General features: G+C 35.5%; 1 pseudogene; it reads right to left on the bottom strand.

Annotated features, from left to right (window-relative positions):
* The window catches only part of LOC112403656 (mitochondrial fission factor-like), a 182,872-nt pseudogene that overhangs the window by 156,746 nt on the left and 7,640 nt on the right, over positions 1-18,486 (bottom strand).

The following is an 18,486-nucleotide window of genomic DNA, read 5'->3' as shown; positions in this document are numbered from 1 at the left end:
CACAGTAGCAAAACAGAACTGCTGAAAACCTGGCTATGAAAATAAGAGAGTTTACCTAAACACCCATTGACAGACAAATGGATAAAGAAGATGCGGTACATATATAAAATGGAATATTACTCAACCATAAAAAGGAATGAAATTGGGTCATTTGTAGAGACGTGAATGGATCTAGAGACTGTCATACACAGTGAAGTAAGTCAGAAAGAGAAAAACAAATATTGTGTATTAATGCATATATGTGGAACCTAGAAAAATGGTACAGATGAACCGGCTTGCAGGGCAGAAATAGAGACACATATGTAGAGAACAAATTTATGGACACCAATGGGGGAAAGTGGCGGTGAGGTTGGTGGTGGTGGGATGAATTGGGAGATTGGGATTGACATATATATACTAATATGTACAAAATAGATAACACATAAGAACCTGCTGTATAAAAAATAAATAAAATAAAATTCAAAAAAAAGGAAAAGAAGAGAGTTTAAGGATATTCAGTGAAATACACACACACACACACACACACACACACACACACACACACACACACACCAAGAGATTTGATGACTAAGGAACCCATGATTTTTCCACTTAAAATCTTAGTAGATAAATTTACAGAGAGTATAGTCACTGGTGAGACATGGATTAGTAGCTCAGAGGATCCAGTGCAATAAATATCTCAAAGCACAGTGCAAAAACATAAGATAAAAATAAAAAGACATGAGGGTAGATTCAGGAGACCTAATACTTAGGAGCTTCAGAAGAACAAGTGAAAAAAAAAAGATTAATAAAGGTGAGGCAATAATTAAACAAATGATAGAAGTAAAACTATCCACCAAATAAACATTAGTTTATAGACTGAAAGAGCTCCCTAAGTTCCAGGTTAGATGCACAACAATTCAAATCCTAATAAAAGGTGTTAGATTGAAGAGAAATACCACAATCTTCTAGAGAGTAGAAAAAAAAGCTTACCTAGAAAGAAAATATAGAGAGATATCTAAGGTCAGGCATGAGAAAATTCTAAGCAATTGACAGTCATACTCCAAAGTTGAGAAAAATACTTGAAAAAAGATTCTAATCAAACATAAGTTGAAAAATTGAAAAGATTTCAAGCTAAGAAAATAGGAAAGAAAAGAAGTAAGCAAAGAACATTTTGAGATATACTTATTTATAAGGATAGACAGCATAGAAATGGGGAATGTAAAAGCTAAAAGAAGAACTTTTGAAATAAAAGTTACTATACGGAAAATTCTGGTTAGTATTAGAATAACAGCCATGGAGGTTCCTTAAAAAACAAAAAATAGAACTACTATATGACCCAGCAATCCCACTATTGGGCATATACCCTGAGAAAACCATAATTCAAAAAGAGACATGTACCACAATGGTCACTGCAGCACTATTTACAATAGCCAGGACATGGAAGCAACCTAAGTGTCTATTGACAAATGAATGGATAAAGATGTGTCATATATATACAATGGAATGTTACTCAGCCATAAAAAGAAGTGAAATTGAGTTATTTGTAGTGAGGTGGATGGACTTAGAGTCTGTCACACAGAGTGAAGTAAGTCAGAAAGAGAAAAGCAAATACTGTATGCTAACACATATACATGGAATCTAAAAAAAAAAATGGCTCTGATGAACCTAGGGGCAGGACAGGAATAAAGATGCAGACATAGAGAATGGACTTGAGGACACAGAGAGGGCGAATGGTAAGCTGGGACAAAGTGAGAGAGTAGCATTGACATATATACACTACCAAATGTAAAATAGACAGCTGGTGGGAAGCAGCTGCATAGCACAGGGAGATCAGCTCGGTGCTTTGTGACCACCTAGAAAGGTGGGATAGGGAGGGTGGGAGGGAGATGCAAGAGGGAGGGGATATGGGGATATATGTATACATGCAGCTGATTCACTTTGTTATACAGCAGAAACTAACACAACATTGTAAAGCAATTATACTCCAATAAAGATGTTTAAAAAAAATTTTTTTTTTTACATAAAACTTTGGAAAACTGTAAAGTTATTTGTTAATCAGTTGAAGTTATAACTCTGTTTTATAGTGAGTCCACTGGAATATAACCTCTAAGATTCTTAGTTGTTTTAAAATTTTAGTTTAGTGTTAATAAAGTAATTAGGGCTTCCCTGGTAGCGCAGTGGTTGAGAGTCCACCTGCCGATGCAGGGGACACGGGTTCGTGCCCCGGTCCGGGAAGATCCCACATGCCGCGGAGCGGCTGAGGGCCCGTGAGCCATGACCGCCGAGCCTGCGCGTCCGGAGCCTGTGCTCCGCAACGGGAAGGGCCACAGCAGTGAGAGACCCGCATACCGAAAAAAAACCAAAAAAACAAAAAAACAAAACAACAAAAAAAAAAATAAAAAAAAATAAAGTAATTAGTGAAAAAAGGAAAAAAAGAATATCACCATAACAACAAAATATTGAGGGCAAGTGAAGAGAGGAAGAGAAATAAAATAATTACAGTGATGTCTACAGAACAGAAAAGGAGTGGTAAAAGCAAAAGAGAAAAGATGAAAGTATTGGAAATAAGAATATTGGAAAGATCTATCTTATTTGTGTTCAAGGAAATAGAAGGGAATTTGAGCATCTTACACTGAGAAATATTTGATACAGAGTGCTTGATTACAAGATCAGGGAAAAGAAATGTAACAATTAATAGATGGAAAAAGACAATAGAAATTCTTTATTAGCATGGAAAAGAAAGTGAAATGAATACCTTGAACAAAAAAAGCAGATGAAATGAAAATGAGGAAACAATAAAATAAAACAAGTAATAAACATGAAGGAAAATAAAATAAATAATATCATTACATACAGTGTTAACAGACTAACTCTTTCCATTAAAATACAAAAATTATCAGATTGAAGTTAAAAGAAAATAACTTAGATGATATTTATAACAAACATACTCTAAGCATGGTGAAAAATAAAAGTTAAAATTAAGAGATGAACAAATAGATATGCAAACAAAAGGTAAATAAGAACGGTTGCCTTTGTCTAATATTAGGCAAGGTGGAAAATCTTAAAAGATTAAAAACAATAAACAGGATAAAGATGACATTGGGTAATAAAAAGGCAGGCTTATGATGGAGATATGAGTCATAAATATACAGAAAGTAAAAAGCAGATAAAAAATTTTAAAAATCATAATTAGAAATGAATGAACTTGTTAAAAGTACAGTTATATTGGGAATCATCACCATAACTTTTCCCAAATTGCATAGATGTAATAATGACATGGATGGTAATAAATCAATTTTAGAACTCAGATGATTCCTATTTTCAGGAACAGATAAAATAAAACATAAGGAGCTCGAGCACAATTAACTAAATAAAAAAAAATTGATGTGATTTGCTTCTGTTTGTAGTCTTGCATTATATTATTCCAGAAAGTTTCATTTTTAGTCTACTTGGAAACATGCAATAATTAAATTTAGAAAATATTTGTTTCAGAAACAATCTTGAGATTGTTTCCTGTTTATATTTCTTGTTTATATTTAATCAAGCCATGTACCTAGAAAAAGCAAACAAACAAGCAGTAAGAATTGGTCTACTGTAATTCCACATTTGCAATATTCATCTCACTGATTTAGTAATAATGACGAAACATACTATAAGAAAGGAACAGGATAGTCATATTCTTTAATGAAGGAAACTAGGAGAAGAGAGTTAGGAAGTTGTTTACTGCTCTTTTGGCTTTGCTTGTAGTCTGTAGGGGATATATTTCCCCTGTTGAAAGAAAACTTGCAAAAGCTCCAGTGTTTTGACGTATGGTGTCTGAACTCCAAAGAGAACGTAATCTTTGTGGCAAGCGATCCAAAAAAAGTCCTTGGGGAATTTGAGCAAGCTCTGAAGAAGACAACCACAGCAGCAGGATGTTTCTCTAGAAATGAAACACTTCTAAGAATAAACAGTAAAGAGTGCAGTACTAGTTTATTCAGTTTTTGTCTGGTGCGTACTAATCATTTCTGTATTTCTAACAGTCTTAGCATGATCAGAGTAATTTCCTCCCAAAATATGTAAAAACACAATTAGACAAATGTTTAACTCCAAATCCTGGAGTTAAATTATATCTTTTACATATCTGAATGTATAGTATCTAATACCTAAGGGATTTTTATTATTAGGAAAAAATTCAGAATGTTTACTACAGAAAAATCTATACTTAGTGTAAAGATATATATACACTTTTAATAGCTAGCAATAAAGCTACAATAACAATACTAAAATAGCTATTAAATTAATATACTTAAATATAATGGTCTGTTGCAAATGTCTTCTAGTGGTATTTGTTAAAATGAATTAATATTAATACACAAGGTATTTATAATAACAGATATTTTGATATAATATGAAATATTCAGTATATTAAAATTATAGTACCAATTATTTATATGTTTAATGACTAGAAATTAAATGCCCGATTAGTTCACAGAATTTTTAGTTCTATATGGCTTTATGAGGTCTGTTAAAAAAAACATAAAAGACTGACAAGGAAATACTGATTCATTTTTTTTGTCTAGTAAATCAATTATCTTAATTCAAATATTAAAGATTGAGGGAATTCCCTGGGGGTCCAGTGGTTAGGACTCTTTCACTGCTGAGGGCGTGGTCAGGGAAACTAAGATCCCGTAAGCAGTGTGGCGTGGCCAAAAAAAAAAAGATTGAATATCAAAGATAATTCAATTGTCTGACTAATTCATTATGCAGCAGCCAAGAATTTATATAAATTTTGAAACAATTTACATTTTTACGATGGACCCACTTGTCTTAGTTTGAATTCCCTGAGATATGGATTTGAGCACACAGAGTTTATTTGGGAGAGGATCTGATTTCAGGAAGCACCGGTGGGGCAACAAGGATAGGAAAAAAGCTAATAAAAGAGTATGTTAATTAATATTAATAAGTAAATCTCACTTTGTACTTTAGTTTCAAGCGCCTTTGGGAGCTCAAGAGATTATATATAATACCCTTCACCATTTTCACATCAGAAGGGGAAGAAATTCAGTGCTTGAAGACTGCTCTCAGGGAAACTAACTCCTTAGAACTCCCCTGTAAAAGAACATCCACCAGAGAAAGTTCTCAGGAAATGAATGGGTCACTGGAGGAGGCAATAGGAAGGCTTTGGCTTGGCATCCATGAGACAGGATAGGGTGGGCACCCCATGTTTCCATGTATTTTTAAAGCATAATGAAATCCACAATATCTGTTTGTTTTCAACCAGAGAAAATGTAAAAATTTGTAAAATAAAACCACAAGGTTATGTCAAGTGATTGACTAAAGATAAGCTTTATCTAAACTATTATAATAAATGTTAGTGTAATATAGTAAAAAGAACATGGGTTTATGTTTTAACAGATCTAAGTTATAAATCCAGTTTCACATATATATTCTCATAGCTGTGTGACTTTAAGAAAGTTTCTTGATCTTTCTGAACATTAGTTTCCTCAGTGAGGGAGAAAAGGCTGTGTAAGTTACACTACAGTGAAATGAGATTCAATTATTTAAAATATCCAAAGAGCCTAATATAGCTCAGGGATACCTCAGGTACTCAAAATACTTAATTTCTTTCCTAGCAAGAGCTGAAATTCTGGCTGAAGTTAAATCATTCTTTTATCATTTGTTATTGTGCATCCAGTTTTAGGTAACGAATGATTCACAAAGGCAAAATTGTAGTATTTTGCCTAGATTATTCTCCTTTGAGCATTTATTTTGTACCATGTCCTGTTCTATCTGGAAAGTAATTTGTCATTATTCTTGTCTATGAATCAATGTGGTAGGCATTATTACTATAATTATTATTTTCTCATTTTACAGATAAGAAAGTTGAGACACTGAGTAGTCGAATAAGTGATTGCCTGGATTCTTAACTCAGAAAACTCAAATAATATAAAAAGATAAAAATCTGAGACAGTATCTATTTGGTAGATTAAATAAGGTAGAAAATGATAGAAACTGAGATTCATGAGGAGATGGCAAGATGAGCTGAAAGTGGAATTATTTTTTAAAATATATCAAAATTATTATAAATAATTATAAAATTCGCCTTGGAGACATTGAAAACAGCAAGGAACAGGATTTTTGATATGAAAAGCAGAAACAGTGACAGAAAAGAAAACAGAAACTTTCCATGAAGGCAGTGGAAGTGTACAATAACACAAAATTATGAGAAATGAGGAAAACATTTTTTAAAAATTGTAAATTCCAATTTATAATTAAACCCAGAGGTGAGTACTGAAAAGTAAAAAAACAAAAATAAAACAGTAATTCCATTTTATATATTGCATTGATCCTCACAATAACCATATGAACAATAAACAAACATACTTGTTGAGACTTCCCTGGTGGTCCAGTGCTTAAGACTCCATCCTCCCAATGCAGGGGGCATGGGTTCAATCCCCAGTCAGGAAACTAAAATCCAGCATACCACACAGCACAGCCTGAAAAAAGACTTGCATTTTGATGTCAAATATTATCAAATTGATGACATCAACACCATTTCAAAAAATGTTAACTTTTACATATCCACACAAAGACTTTCACATGAGTGTTCTTTTTTTTAAATTTATTTATTTAATTTATTTAGTTTTGGCTGCATTGGGTCTTCATTGCTGTGCTTGGGCTTTCTCTAGTTGCATCAAGCAGGGCCTACTCTTTGTTGCAGTGCACAGGCTTCTCGTTGCGGTGGCTTCTCTTATTGTGGAGCATGGGCTCTAGGTGTGCAGGTTTCAGTAGTTGTGCATGCAGGCTCAGTAGTTGTGGCTCACGGGCTCTAGAGTGCAGGATCAGTAGTTGTGGCGCATGGGCCTAGTTGCTCCGCAGCATGTGAGATCCTCCCAGACCAGGGCTTGAACCCGTGTCCCCTGTATTGGCAGGCAGATTCTCAACCACTGTGCCACCAAAGGAGCCCTGCACGTGAGTGCTCTTAACAGCATTGTTTACAAGTCAAAAATTGTAAGCAACCTAAATGTTCATCAACTGGTAAAATGATAGACAAATCAATGGAATACCCTTACAATGGAATATTGTTCAGTAGTAGAGTGGGGGGAAGGATAAATTAGGAGGTTGGGATTACCATATACATATACTACTGTATATAAAATAGATAACCAACAAGGACCTACTGTATAGCACAGGGAACTATACTCAATATGTTGTAATAACCTATAAGGGAAAAGGTTCTGAAAATATATTTATATTTATATATATATAAAATTGAATCATAATGCTGTATACCTGAAACTAACACAATATTGTAAATCAACTATACTTCAATAAAAAAAAGAAAAAAAATCAACAACCAAAAATTTAGAATAAATAAAACAAGTGAATAAAAAAGAATAAATTATTGATTTAATAAAGAATAAATTATTTTAATAATAAATTATTTTGTTTATTATTAAATAAATAAATTATTGATAAATTATTAATAATTTATTATTATAGAATAAATTATTGATACATACAAATTATTGATAAAGAATAAATTGTTGATATAAGCCAGATAAAAGACATCACATATGTCTTGGTTCCAATTTATATGAAATATCCAGAAAAGGCAAATCTATAGAGAGAAAATAGATTAATGGTTGTCTAGGGTAGGGCGTGATGAGCAGCAGGGTGAGGACTAATAATTAATGGGCATTAGGGATCTTAATGGGGTGATGAAACTATTCTAAAACTATTTCTGGTGATATTTGTACAATTGGGTAAATTTATTTCAAAAGCCATTGATGTGTATGCATAATATGGCAGGTAAAATATGCTTCAATAAAGTTTTAAAAATGTTAAATTTTATACAAATAATAAGAAAATTACTGAAGCTCCAAACAATAAAAATGAGAAACAGACATATAAAGCAATAAAGAGAAAATACAGATACTTTTGAAAATGTTTTTCCAATATATTAATAATAAAAAAATGTGGATTAAATTTGCTTACAGAAGATTGCTTCCCAATCCTTCAGAGACCTTATTAGGAAAGGGAAATGTCCCTAGTCAAAGAGGAGAGGAAAGAATCACTGGTGTTCATTATTCCAAGCAAGATATATGGCATCCAGATGGTTGAGAAGGAGCCAAATTTTCCTCTCTTGGCCAGATGGATAGCAGTTCTACCTGAAGGCTGCAATGTCTAATTGTCTCAGAATACTAAGGAGAGTGATTCTTGGATTCCCCACCTCAGACAGTTGAGTAAGGCTGTGATTTAATGCAACAGTCAAGCAGGCATGGCTATGTAAACTGCCACATCAAAACTGACCAGGTGCTTTCATGATTTATCTACTGAAACGTTTCAAGAGTGAGAAGACATTTTAAAACAAATAGCTAAAACTAAAAGTCTATCATATACCCACATCTTATACAGAGTACTGATGTCTAAATTCAACCACCTATTTTATAGACAGGTCACATGAGCAGATTTATATCTAAGATGTAGAGGCATAAATCACTCTAGAGGAGCATCTATGGTAAAAAGATGACATCTTCACACAAAATGACTTGTATATGAAAGTGTGGTCCCCCCAGGATGGGTATTGTCTTCATCAGTGGGAAGACATCCTGAACATATCCTTATCACAGTGCTTCTAAACTGATAATGAAATGTGCTGTTTGTGTATTTATAAGCACTAAACCTACTAAAATATAAGATCAGTCCTTGAGGGCAACTGTATGTTATTCAATCTTATTCAATTTTGCCCTTCCAGCAACTAGCACAGTGACATAGTAGGTGCTCAATAAGTATTTGTAAAATAACTAATCTTTAACTTGCTACTATAGTTATAAAGCACCAAATTTTACCGTGAATGTGAATCTTGGGATTGGGGTGTGTTGATAACAAGCCTCAAATCTCTTTTGTGTTTCCTTTTCTTGCAAGGTTATCTATCCTTTGCCAATTACCAGTTATAATGAAGCACGCTTACACAGCTTGCTTGCAGGCAAATATTTGGATGTTAAATCGGTGAACCAGACAATATTAGCCCTTGCCAGGATGTGATTGGTCTTTTAAACAAGGGAAATATAAATGTGCTTGAGTATTCTCACCAAATATTTATAAATTTGGGTGCCTCAAAATTCATCTAGATAAAGTCAGTCTTATTAAAATCATCTGTTCTGGCTCTCATATTTTTGTAAATTTATAATACATTGTACCTTTTGTATATTTTTCTTGAGCTATCCCATGACTGACTTTTTCCTGAAGGTTTTCAAGGCACTACAAGAGGTTTCCTTTACCATGAATAGAAATTACCCATTTTTTCATTGACAATGTAGTATGAAAGTAAAAAAATGTTATTGATATCAAAATTTAAGTTAAATTTTACACTCTACCTAATCAAAGTTAAAATTCTTTCCTAACATAATTTTGTAAAAGTTGAGTAGATTGGAAGCAACTGGTATCACAATCTTATTAGCATTATATGGTGTGTGATATAAGATAATTATCATTTTTTTCCATTTATATTATTTAAATTTTAAAAGGTATTATTAAGCCCAGAAGTAAGTAAATTAATTTGAAAGTTCTGATATCTCAATATTTTTGCATTTTTAAGAATATTTTCTTTTGATATATTGAGATGTCATATGTTATAAGTAGATTAGAATAGCTCATAATTTTAGCAGCCATAGTAATTTTCTCAGTGATACTTTTTGCATTTTTATATGTTATTCAAGAACAATATGGTAATGTTAAGGACTACAACATGAAAACCAAAGTAGGAGGCTGATTTAAATTGTGAAGTAGAATAATGAGATTAAAAGCAAGATGAGATTAAAGCAGGAAGAGAGAAAATATAGACTTTAAAAATGTCTAAAAGTGAAATGAAGGAGAAAGATGGAGTGACACGAATAAGTATACATATAGCTGATTACTTTGTTATACAGCAGAAACTAACACAATATTGTAAAGCAATTATACTCCAATAAAATGTTAAAAAAAATAAAGGAGTGACACGAGTTGGAGGCAGTGTGGACACAGGTATTTTAGGTTAAAGGACAGGAGCTTGTGTAGATGAAATCCCCATAGCAATGAGCACACAGAGTACTCACATGCTGGATTATAAATATCATTATCCACTAAATGAAATGAGGGCTCCTTGGAGAAATGGCTGAATCCAGGGGTACAACAGGGAGATTACAAGATGAGCCTGGAACATTCATTGTGCCAGAAAACAAACAACTGCTTAAAATAAAATGGAGACATGCCAAGAGGAAAAAACTGCCAGTTTAAAGGAGCTTTCTCTAACTGGCCAACTCTGGGACAATATCAGTATCAAAATTAAAACTAAATCATTATGTATTGAATAAATGAGGGTACGTGCATCCACACTGAAATAAATAAATGAATAAATTGAGAGTTGGATGAGTAATGAGTTATTCCAAAGTATCTCTCCACAAAATACATAAAAATCACAAAGGGCAAAAGAAAATGTTTGCAAATGGAGGAAACCATAAGACATGACTGTTAATGAAATGATCAAAGTGAACAGCACAGTACTAAGATAACCCGAAACTGTGTATAAATGATAAAATGCAAGGAGAAGAATACACATCACTCGTCTAGTATTCTTGTCAATGAAACGTTATCTAAATCAAGTTACGAGAAAATATGAGACAAAACCAAATCAAAGGACATTCTACAGAATAACTGATCTGTACGCTCAAATTTTGAAGTCATAGAAGGCAAAGGAAGACTGAAGAACAATTTCTGACTGAAGGAGTCTATAAAGACCTGATAACTAAATAGCATAATTCTCAACTGTATCCTCTTGCTGTAAAGGACATTATTGTAATAATTGGCAAAGTTTGAGTGGGGTCTGAAGATTAGATTTCGTAATGTAATTACTGATTAGTGTTAATTTTCTGATTTTGATAGCTGTATTGTGGTTCCATAAGAAATTACCCACAACATATTCAGGGTGATGTGGCATTGTTTGGCAATTTATTTTCAAATGGTTTAGGAAAGAAAGTTATTTGTATTATACCTGCAACTTTTCTATAAAGTTTGAAATTGTTTTTAAACTTGTATTAAAAATAAAAATAGACAAGGTAAATTTATATGGTCATGGAACTATTATATATCTCGATTGTCTATACATTTGTCAAAACTCAATGAACTGTACATTTAAAATGAGTATATTCCGGGACTTCCCTGGTGGTTCAGTAGTTAAGACTCCATGCTCCCACTGCAGGGGGCATGGGCTTGATCCCTGGTTGGGGAACTAAGATGCCACATGCTTCATGGCATGGCCAAAAGAAAAATGAGTACATTCATGGTACACAAATTATACTTGTACAAAAAATACTGTCAAGTTAAAAAATACATTGCCATGTTTAAAAATAAGAAATAAATATCTTGATTAAAAATAAAAATGAAACTCACTATGGTGAGTGAGACATATGGCATAAGAATTCTAAGGCCAGCTGAGGACAGAAGACAAACACCTTGCATTTGGCAGGAAATTATAATTGGCATCCACTCATGAAGTCTAAAGCTGGAATTGTGTTTTTCATACATAAAAGATGACTCAAGAGCTCTGATGAACTGTACAAGTTGTGAGCATATGGGACAAAAACCTAAAAGTCTACCACCCATATTCACAAGCAAAGCTTCTAACTAAAGAACTACACATTCCACAGGACCAGGGTTTGCCTAAAACCCAATCACAATACAGGGAGGGGCTTGCTCAGCAGATTAGCTCTTAAACATGAAATGCCAAACACAAAAGAATATCTGCTTCCATGAAAGACTTTCAACAGATTGAACAAAAAAAGAAGATAATAGAGCAACTCTATAATTCTTACATAGATAAATAATGAAATAATGTTTATAAACAACTAGAATTTATTAAATGTTAAAGGGCAGTTATGAAATTGAAAACAAGGTAAATTTTTATAGGAACTTTGGAAATTAAAAATATAGTAAAAATGCCAACAAAAATATATGTATATATACATATATTGTGTGTATATATATATATGAAATATATACACACACGTGTGTGTGTGTATATATATATATATATATATATGAAAACTTGATAACTAAAATAATTTAACAACTGCACATAGTTAAAGAGAATTTATTGATTACATTATAATGGTGAAACTCTCTAAGAATGCAGCATAGAGAAGTTAAATAATGAATGATAATTAAGAGACACTAAGAAATATGGAAGATGAGCAAGAAGTCTCAACATATTCTAATAAAGAAGCAGAGACAAGTGATATTCGATGAGATAATGACAGTGTGTGTGTTGTGTGTGTGCCTTTCCCAGAATCTATGAGAAAAAAATTCCATATGTTGAAAAATTTCATGAGTTGAAAAATCCACAAAATATAGTTTTTTTTCAACTAGTATCTAGACATATCATTGAAAAACTGGTGAACAAGAATTAAAGAAAATACCCCAAATTACCAGAAAATAAATGTAGATGCCATGAGGAAGGTACTGAGAGAATAGAACTGTAGACACAATACGTACTGTAAAATTATTGTTAAGAGTACATGTAGGGTTTCCCTGGTGGTGCAGTGGTTGAGAGTCCGCCTGCTGATGCAGGGGACACAGGTTCGTGCCCTGGTCCGGGAAGATCCCACATGCCGCAGAGCAGCTGGGCCCGTGAGCCATCGCTGCTGAGCCTGCGCGTCCGGAGCCTATGCTCTGCAATGGGAGAAGCCACAACAGTGAGAGGCCCGCGTATCGCAAAAAAATAGTACATGCAAAATAAAGACATTTTAAGACATTTAGACTCGCAAATTATCCCTTCAACAAAAAGAAAAATGAAGCCAGAAGGAAGAAGTGGGATTCAAGAAGTAGCAGTGAGAAAATAATTCATTAAAACATAGTGAGGAACAAAATAATAAGGTAAAATCGCACCTTAAATTGAACAAAGAATAAACATAGATTTTGAAAAGATGAATTAAAATTGGCAAACTACTTACAGGGCTAAAACTAAGAGGACAGACTGTCTAATGAAATAATATTGGTAATAAAAAAGATGTCATCTACAGATATAGTTACATTTAAAATATAACAGTTGTATAAATTTAAGCATCTTAAAATATATAGATTAAAGAGGTGTTTTTCTTCAAAAATAAACAATATCATAACATAAACAAGAAGAAATAGTAAATCTGGATAGGTTAAAAGCCATTAAAGAAACTGAAACTGTATTAAAACATATCCCAACAAATAAGGCACTTGAACAAGATAATTTTATTTAATTCCTTACCAAGTATCAATTATATTGTGTTCTCTTTTCCTCTTTGGTGAGTGTGAGAAAAGGGATCAGAAAAATGCATCCTTAACTTATAAAATGAAAAAGATAAACCTATATCTTGTTTACCTTTTGAAACTTTAAATATACTCCAATTATTAGAAATTAAAATTATCACTAAGTCAAAGCAGAAGTAAAAGTAGTTTTTGAAATGACACTTATAATTAGATTCATAAGGGAAAATTCTTAGTTTGTTAGCTGAAGTTCAAATGTAAGCCCTATTTTAGTGTGCCAGAAATAATTTGTGTTTTATCATTCATGAATAAATAACTATTCTCCTTGGGAAATCATTCAGTTCTGCAATTAATATCTAGTGTTTCCTCTAATATTTTCTTAGAAAAAATTTAAAAAAGAAAATTGAGCACCAATATTTAGTAACTATTTACTTGCACTTAAAAAGCAAAATATAACTCACAAAGATTTGTTTTAAAAATATATATTTGTTTTAAAAAAATTTTAAATCTTTGGAAGTATGCAACACAAACCTCTAGGATTAAGAGTTTAGTACAGTTAATCTGACCTGTAATTTTAAAATGCATTGATGTTTTAGGATTTCAATTATTAAATGTATTTAATAAAATTGTATTATATACATCTGGTTTTTTTTTTTTTTTTTTGCTGTGCCACTAGGCTTTCATTTCAGGATCTTAGTTCCCAACCAGGGATCAAACCCAGCCCACAGCAGTGAAAGTGCCAAGTCCTAACCACTAGACCACCAGGGAACTCCCTTTAAACACTTTTCTGACAGCACTACAATTGCTGGCTTATTTTTGACAGTGGATGTAAGTATAAATCTCTTCTTCTGTTCAAAGACAGTGATGCTGAAAGCTCAGCTTCTCTGTACACTGGTGCCAAATCAAATCTTGGAGACAGAGTTTTAGGTGAAATAGATCAGCCCACAGCAGTGAAAGTGCCAAGTCCTAACCACTAGACCACCAGGGAACTCCCTTTAAACACTTTTCTGACAGCACTACAATTGCTGGCTTATTTTTGACAGTGGATGTAAGTATAAATCTCTTCTTCTGTTCAAAGACAGTGATGCTGAAAGCTCAGCTTCTCTGTACACTGGTGCCAAATCAAATCTTGGAGACAGAGTTTTGGGTGAAATAGAAAAGGATAGCTTTATTACTTTGCCAGGCAAAGGGGGACATAGTAGATTTCTGTCTCAAAAAACTATGTGTCCCCACTTGCAGTGGATAGTGAGAAGTTTTACAGTAATGGTTCAAAGAGGGCGTGATCAGCTAATGGATATTCTTCTGATGGTTTGGTGGTGAGGTAGGCAGGAGTCAGCATCATCAACCTTCAGGTTCCAACTGGTCTGGGGTCTACATGCTTGTGTGCAGCATACCATAATTAATTGTTAGCTTCTCCCGCCTGGAGGAGGTTTCAGTGTCTGCAAAACAGCTCAAAGATATTGTTTTGTGTATGGGAAACCAGGGAAAACAGGACCTTGCCCCAAGGCTGCACTGTTGTTTCTCTTGACTGTTTGTTTCTCCCGGGTCTCGCATCCCCTGCGTTCCCTAATTAGCAACCGCTTGAATCTGACCATTGGAACTCCGGGAAGGTCATGGAGGCTGAGTGAAGGCTGTGTGAAGGCTGTTTCCTGTAATCAAATAAATGCAGGACACAGAAAGGCTTTGTGCCCAGGAGCCCCACAGGGCCCTGCTTGGTATCAACAGGCACCTAATCCAGTTTGCCATTTGAACAAATTGTATACTTATTGCAGGCTTGTGTCTAATCTAGTGCTTTGTGTATTTGAGTACCCGTTTCATCTTCTAACTAGAATTTCTCTTTCCTCTAAAATACAAAGTCTCTTCAGGTCACAATTCCAACCACCTTCTGCAGACTGTGGTTCCAATGTCACCTCAGTGTTCAAAATCTTTGATGGACTATTTGGGTCTCTCCCACATGAGCTCTACCACTGGCCAACAGATGGTCTCTTAGTCCAGTTCTCCAGTCTTTGATATTCTAATGAGGATCAGGTCTCTGCCTGTGCAGCACAGGAGTAAGTGCAGGACTACATACACAGCTCATGGGGTCTGCTTGCCCAGAACAACCCCCTCTCCACAGTCTCTCCAGTACTTTCTGGTTTTCTAGTGGTCCCTTTTTCATTATTCCAGTCAGAAACTTGCAGCTTATTACCCCACTGCCATGCTTTTCCATTGCTGCATTTGCATTTGGGATCAAGCAGCAGGAGAGCAGAGAAGAAAAACACTAACAGGGTTTCACGCCCCCTGCCTCACCCCTTGGGGCTACAGTTCCACTGATCAGAGGAAGATTCCCTCCTTAAGAATTTTGGTTCCTTGGGAATCCTGCTGACAGGGCTGCCACTGCCACCACAGGATGGCTGTGGGCCTAGGGTGAGAGGGAATTGAGAAAAGGAAAGAATGGAAAAATGAGGGTTTTCTATGCTCTTCGAGCCAAAACTAGCTTGCTTTTTTTGGCTCTCTTCCTGTCTGTGCTCCGGTGGCCATGTCTGTGCTTCAGACAACATTGAGCTCAGGTTAGATCATACCAAAGTAAAACAAAAACAAAGGTACACTTACCTCAGGTTCTGAGTTCTGTTTTTTCTTCCCCTGCTACTTTTTACTTTTCAAATCCTCAAACAGTTGCTCTGGGCATTCTGTCTAGGTTTTATATCTGCAGTTGTTACGGGAAGGGTGACTACTTCTAGGGCCGAGAGTGGATTCTCATCTAACACTAGGAAATGAATTGTCCGAGGAGACACACATACTGACAAAGCAGAGAGCTCTGGAGCAGAGAGTAGCAGGGAAACGGAACCCAGGAGGACTGCTCTGCCAAGTGCCTCACAGTCTCAGGGTTTTATGGAGGTGGGGTTAGTCTTTTGGGTTGTCTCTGGCCAGTCATCTTGCCTGTGCCTATATGTGGTCCAATTAAAGGCCTTTCCAGGCAGCGCACGCATCTCTCTGTCAAGATGGTTTTCAGCAAGACATACATGGGTTGGCTTCTCCTCCCTGCTTTTGCCCACCCACCCCCACCCCCCCGAATTCTGGTTGGCTGCAGCTGGTCAGTTTCATGTTCCTTAACGGGACTTCCTGTTGTGAAATAATCCCTGCAAGCTGGCCAGGGCAGGTGTTTTCAGTCAATGGTTCCCTAACAACTCACCCCTACCGAGAGACTTCATACTCAAGATACTTCTTGGGAATTGGGGCGGAGGTCTCTTTCTTCTGTTACTACTTCCTCCTGGAAGTGGGTGCCATCATGGCTAGGACAGTAGAAGTCTCTCTCTACCTTATCTAAACTGAGGTATTTCATGTCCGAAGTCGGCTTCCATCCTTGTAGTAACAACAACTTAGTCTGAAAATGTTGGAGCCTGTCCGAGATAAACTTTGTGAGCAGCTGAAACAGACAAGGGCCAAACAGGAGGTCCAACAGGATGGTCACTACCGGGCCCAGAAAAGGAACACAAAATCTAGGGTGAGGGCTGCAGGGTGTGTGACTTTCTTCTGACTGGTTGGTGGTGATATAACATGGTGGTGTTCCAGGAATCCTGTGCTCAGCCTGAAGTTACCATCCTCCACCTGGGTGGGCGCCTTAGTTTCTGCTGAAGAACTCAAAGATATTGTTATGTATATTCCTTGAGGAGGAACCAGGATACTGTCCCAAGGCTGCACTATTATTTCTTGATTCCCCCCCCCCCATAGTTTCTGCTTCCCCTCCCTTCCCTGATTAGCTACTGTTTGAACCTGCCCTTTGGAACTCAGGGAAGGTCAAGGAGGGTGAATAAAGCCTATTTCCTACAAACAAGAAATGGGGGACACCAGGGACTTCCTTGGCAGTCCAGTGGTTAAGACTCAATGCTTTCACTGCAGGGGGCACGGGTTTGATCCCTGATTTGGGAACTAAGATCCCTCATGCAGCGTGGTGCAGCCAAAAACAAAAAATGGGGGACACGGAAAGGATTTGTACCCAGGAGCCCCACAGGGTCCCACTCAGTTTCAAGACCAGAAGAGGTACTGAGGGTGAGGGAAGTCTGGACTGGGTATACAGGAGGAAGATGATTAATGTTATTTGTGGCTTTAATTGAAACCAGCTACAGTGGTGGGCACTGCTGTTCGTCCCACTGACTTTTCCAAGTTTCCTCCAGGGGTTTTCTTTTGGAGTAAGATGGCAAAAGTCCACTTCACTTGTCTCTCCTATTGACTGTGTTAGGGAAGGGGCCTTCCGGTTATTTTCCTGGTGGCCTGATATGAGGGATCTGAGCACATTGTCATGATGCTCTTTTCCAATTGGGGTTGCTACACTTGTCCATTTCCCATCAAAATTGAGCAAGTGGAAGCCAAGAAGAGCTCATATGGATCATGTGGTGCCAAATAAATTTCTCCCTTACCCCAAAATGTAACAAGAGCCTTACCCCCTCCTCATGATGAGGACCAATTACATCTGTCAAGATATTATTAGTCATTTTGTCTGGGCATGTTATTTTGAGGAAGAGTTACTCCTTTATCAGTAATTCAGAATAATAGGGCAATGATGCAAAAATTAAGGGAATATGCTTCCTAATCAGAAAAGCAGATGTTCAGATGTCACTTTTGGAAAGTTTTTAACTTATCTGATGTGTTTATCATCTGTAAAGTGGGCATAAGTAGGGGATAGGTATTTGAATTACATAATAGGACCTATGGAATATACTTACCATGATGCCTGACACATACATGCTCTTGTGAAATGTTTTCTCTTATTATTATTTTCCATGATACATCATTAGGATGGCTATAGGTCTCTGATTTCCTCAGAACACACAGACTATGTATGCGTACACAGTGCAATTAACAATAGTGGCCACTTTAACTTTGAAAATTATCCCAGCTTGGACACTAATATTTTATGCTCACCCTTTGTTGGCCTCCTGTACACTTGAGTCTACTTCCTTAACACTTCTAAAATCTGTCACCTACTTCCTATCCTCCTTTTCTTTGCTTCTGTAAAATTTCTCAGAATTTTTTGTACAGATTACCACTACAGTCTTTTAGCTACTCCCAGTACCTCCAGTATTGCCCCTTTCTTCTTGTCTCAACACTGACAGTAGGAGAAATTTTCCAAGTTCAAACAAATTCATATCACTAAGATCATTCAAAGACTTTCCAAAGCCATCTTTATACATATATATATGTATATATATATATATATATATATATACACATATATATATATATATATATATATATATATTTATA

The sequence above is a fragment of the Neophocaena asiaeorientalis genome, unplaced genomic scaffold, assembly GCF_003031525.2.
Source record: "Neophocaena asiaeorientalis asiaeorientalis breed wild unplaced genomic scaffold, Neophocaena_asiaeorientalis_V1.1 scaffold147, whole genome shotgun sequence".
NCBI classification, from domain to species: domain Eukaryota; kingdom Metazoa; phylum Chordata; class Mammalia; order Artiodactyla; family Phocoenidae; genus Neophocaena; species Neophocaena asiaeorientalis.
Note: the sequence above shows the minus strand (reverse complement) of the source record. Positions and strands in the feature narration are given on the sequence as shown.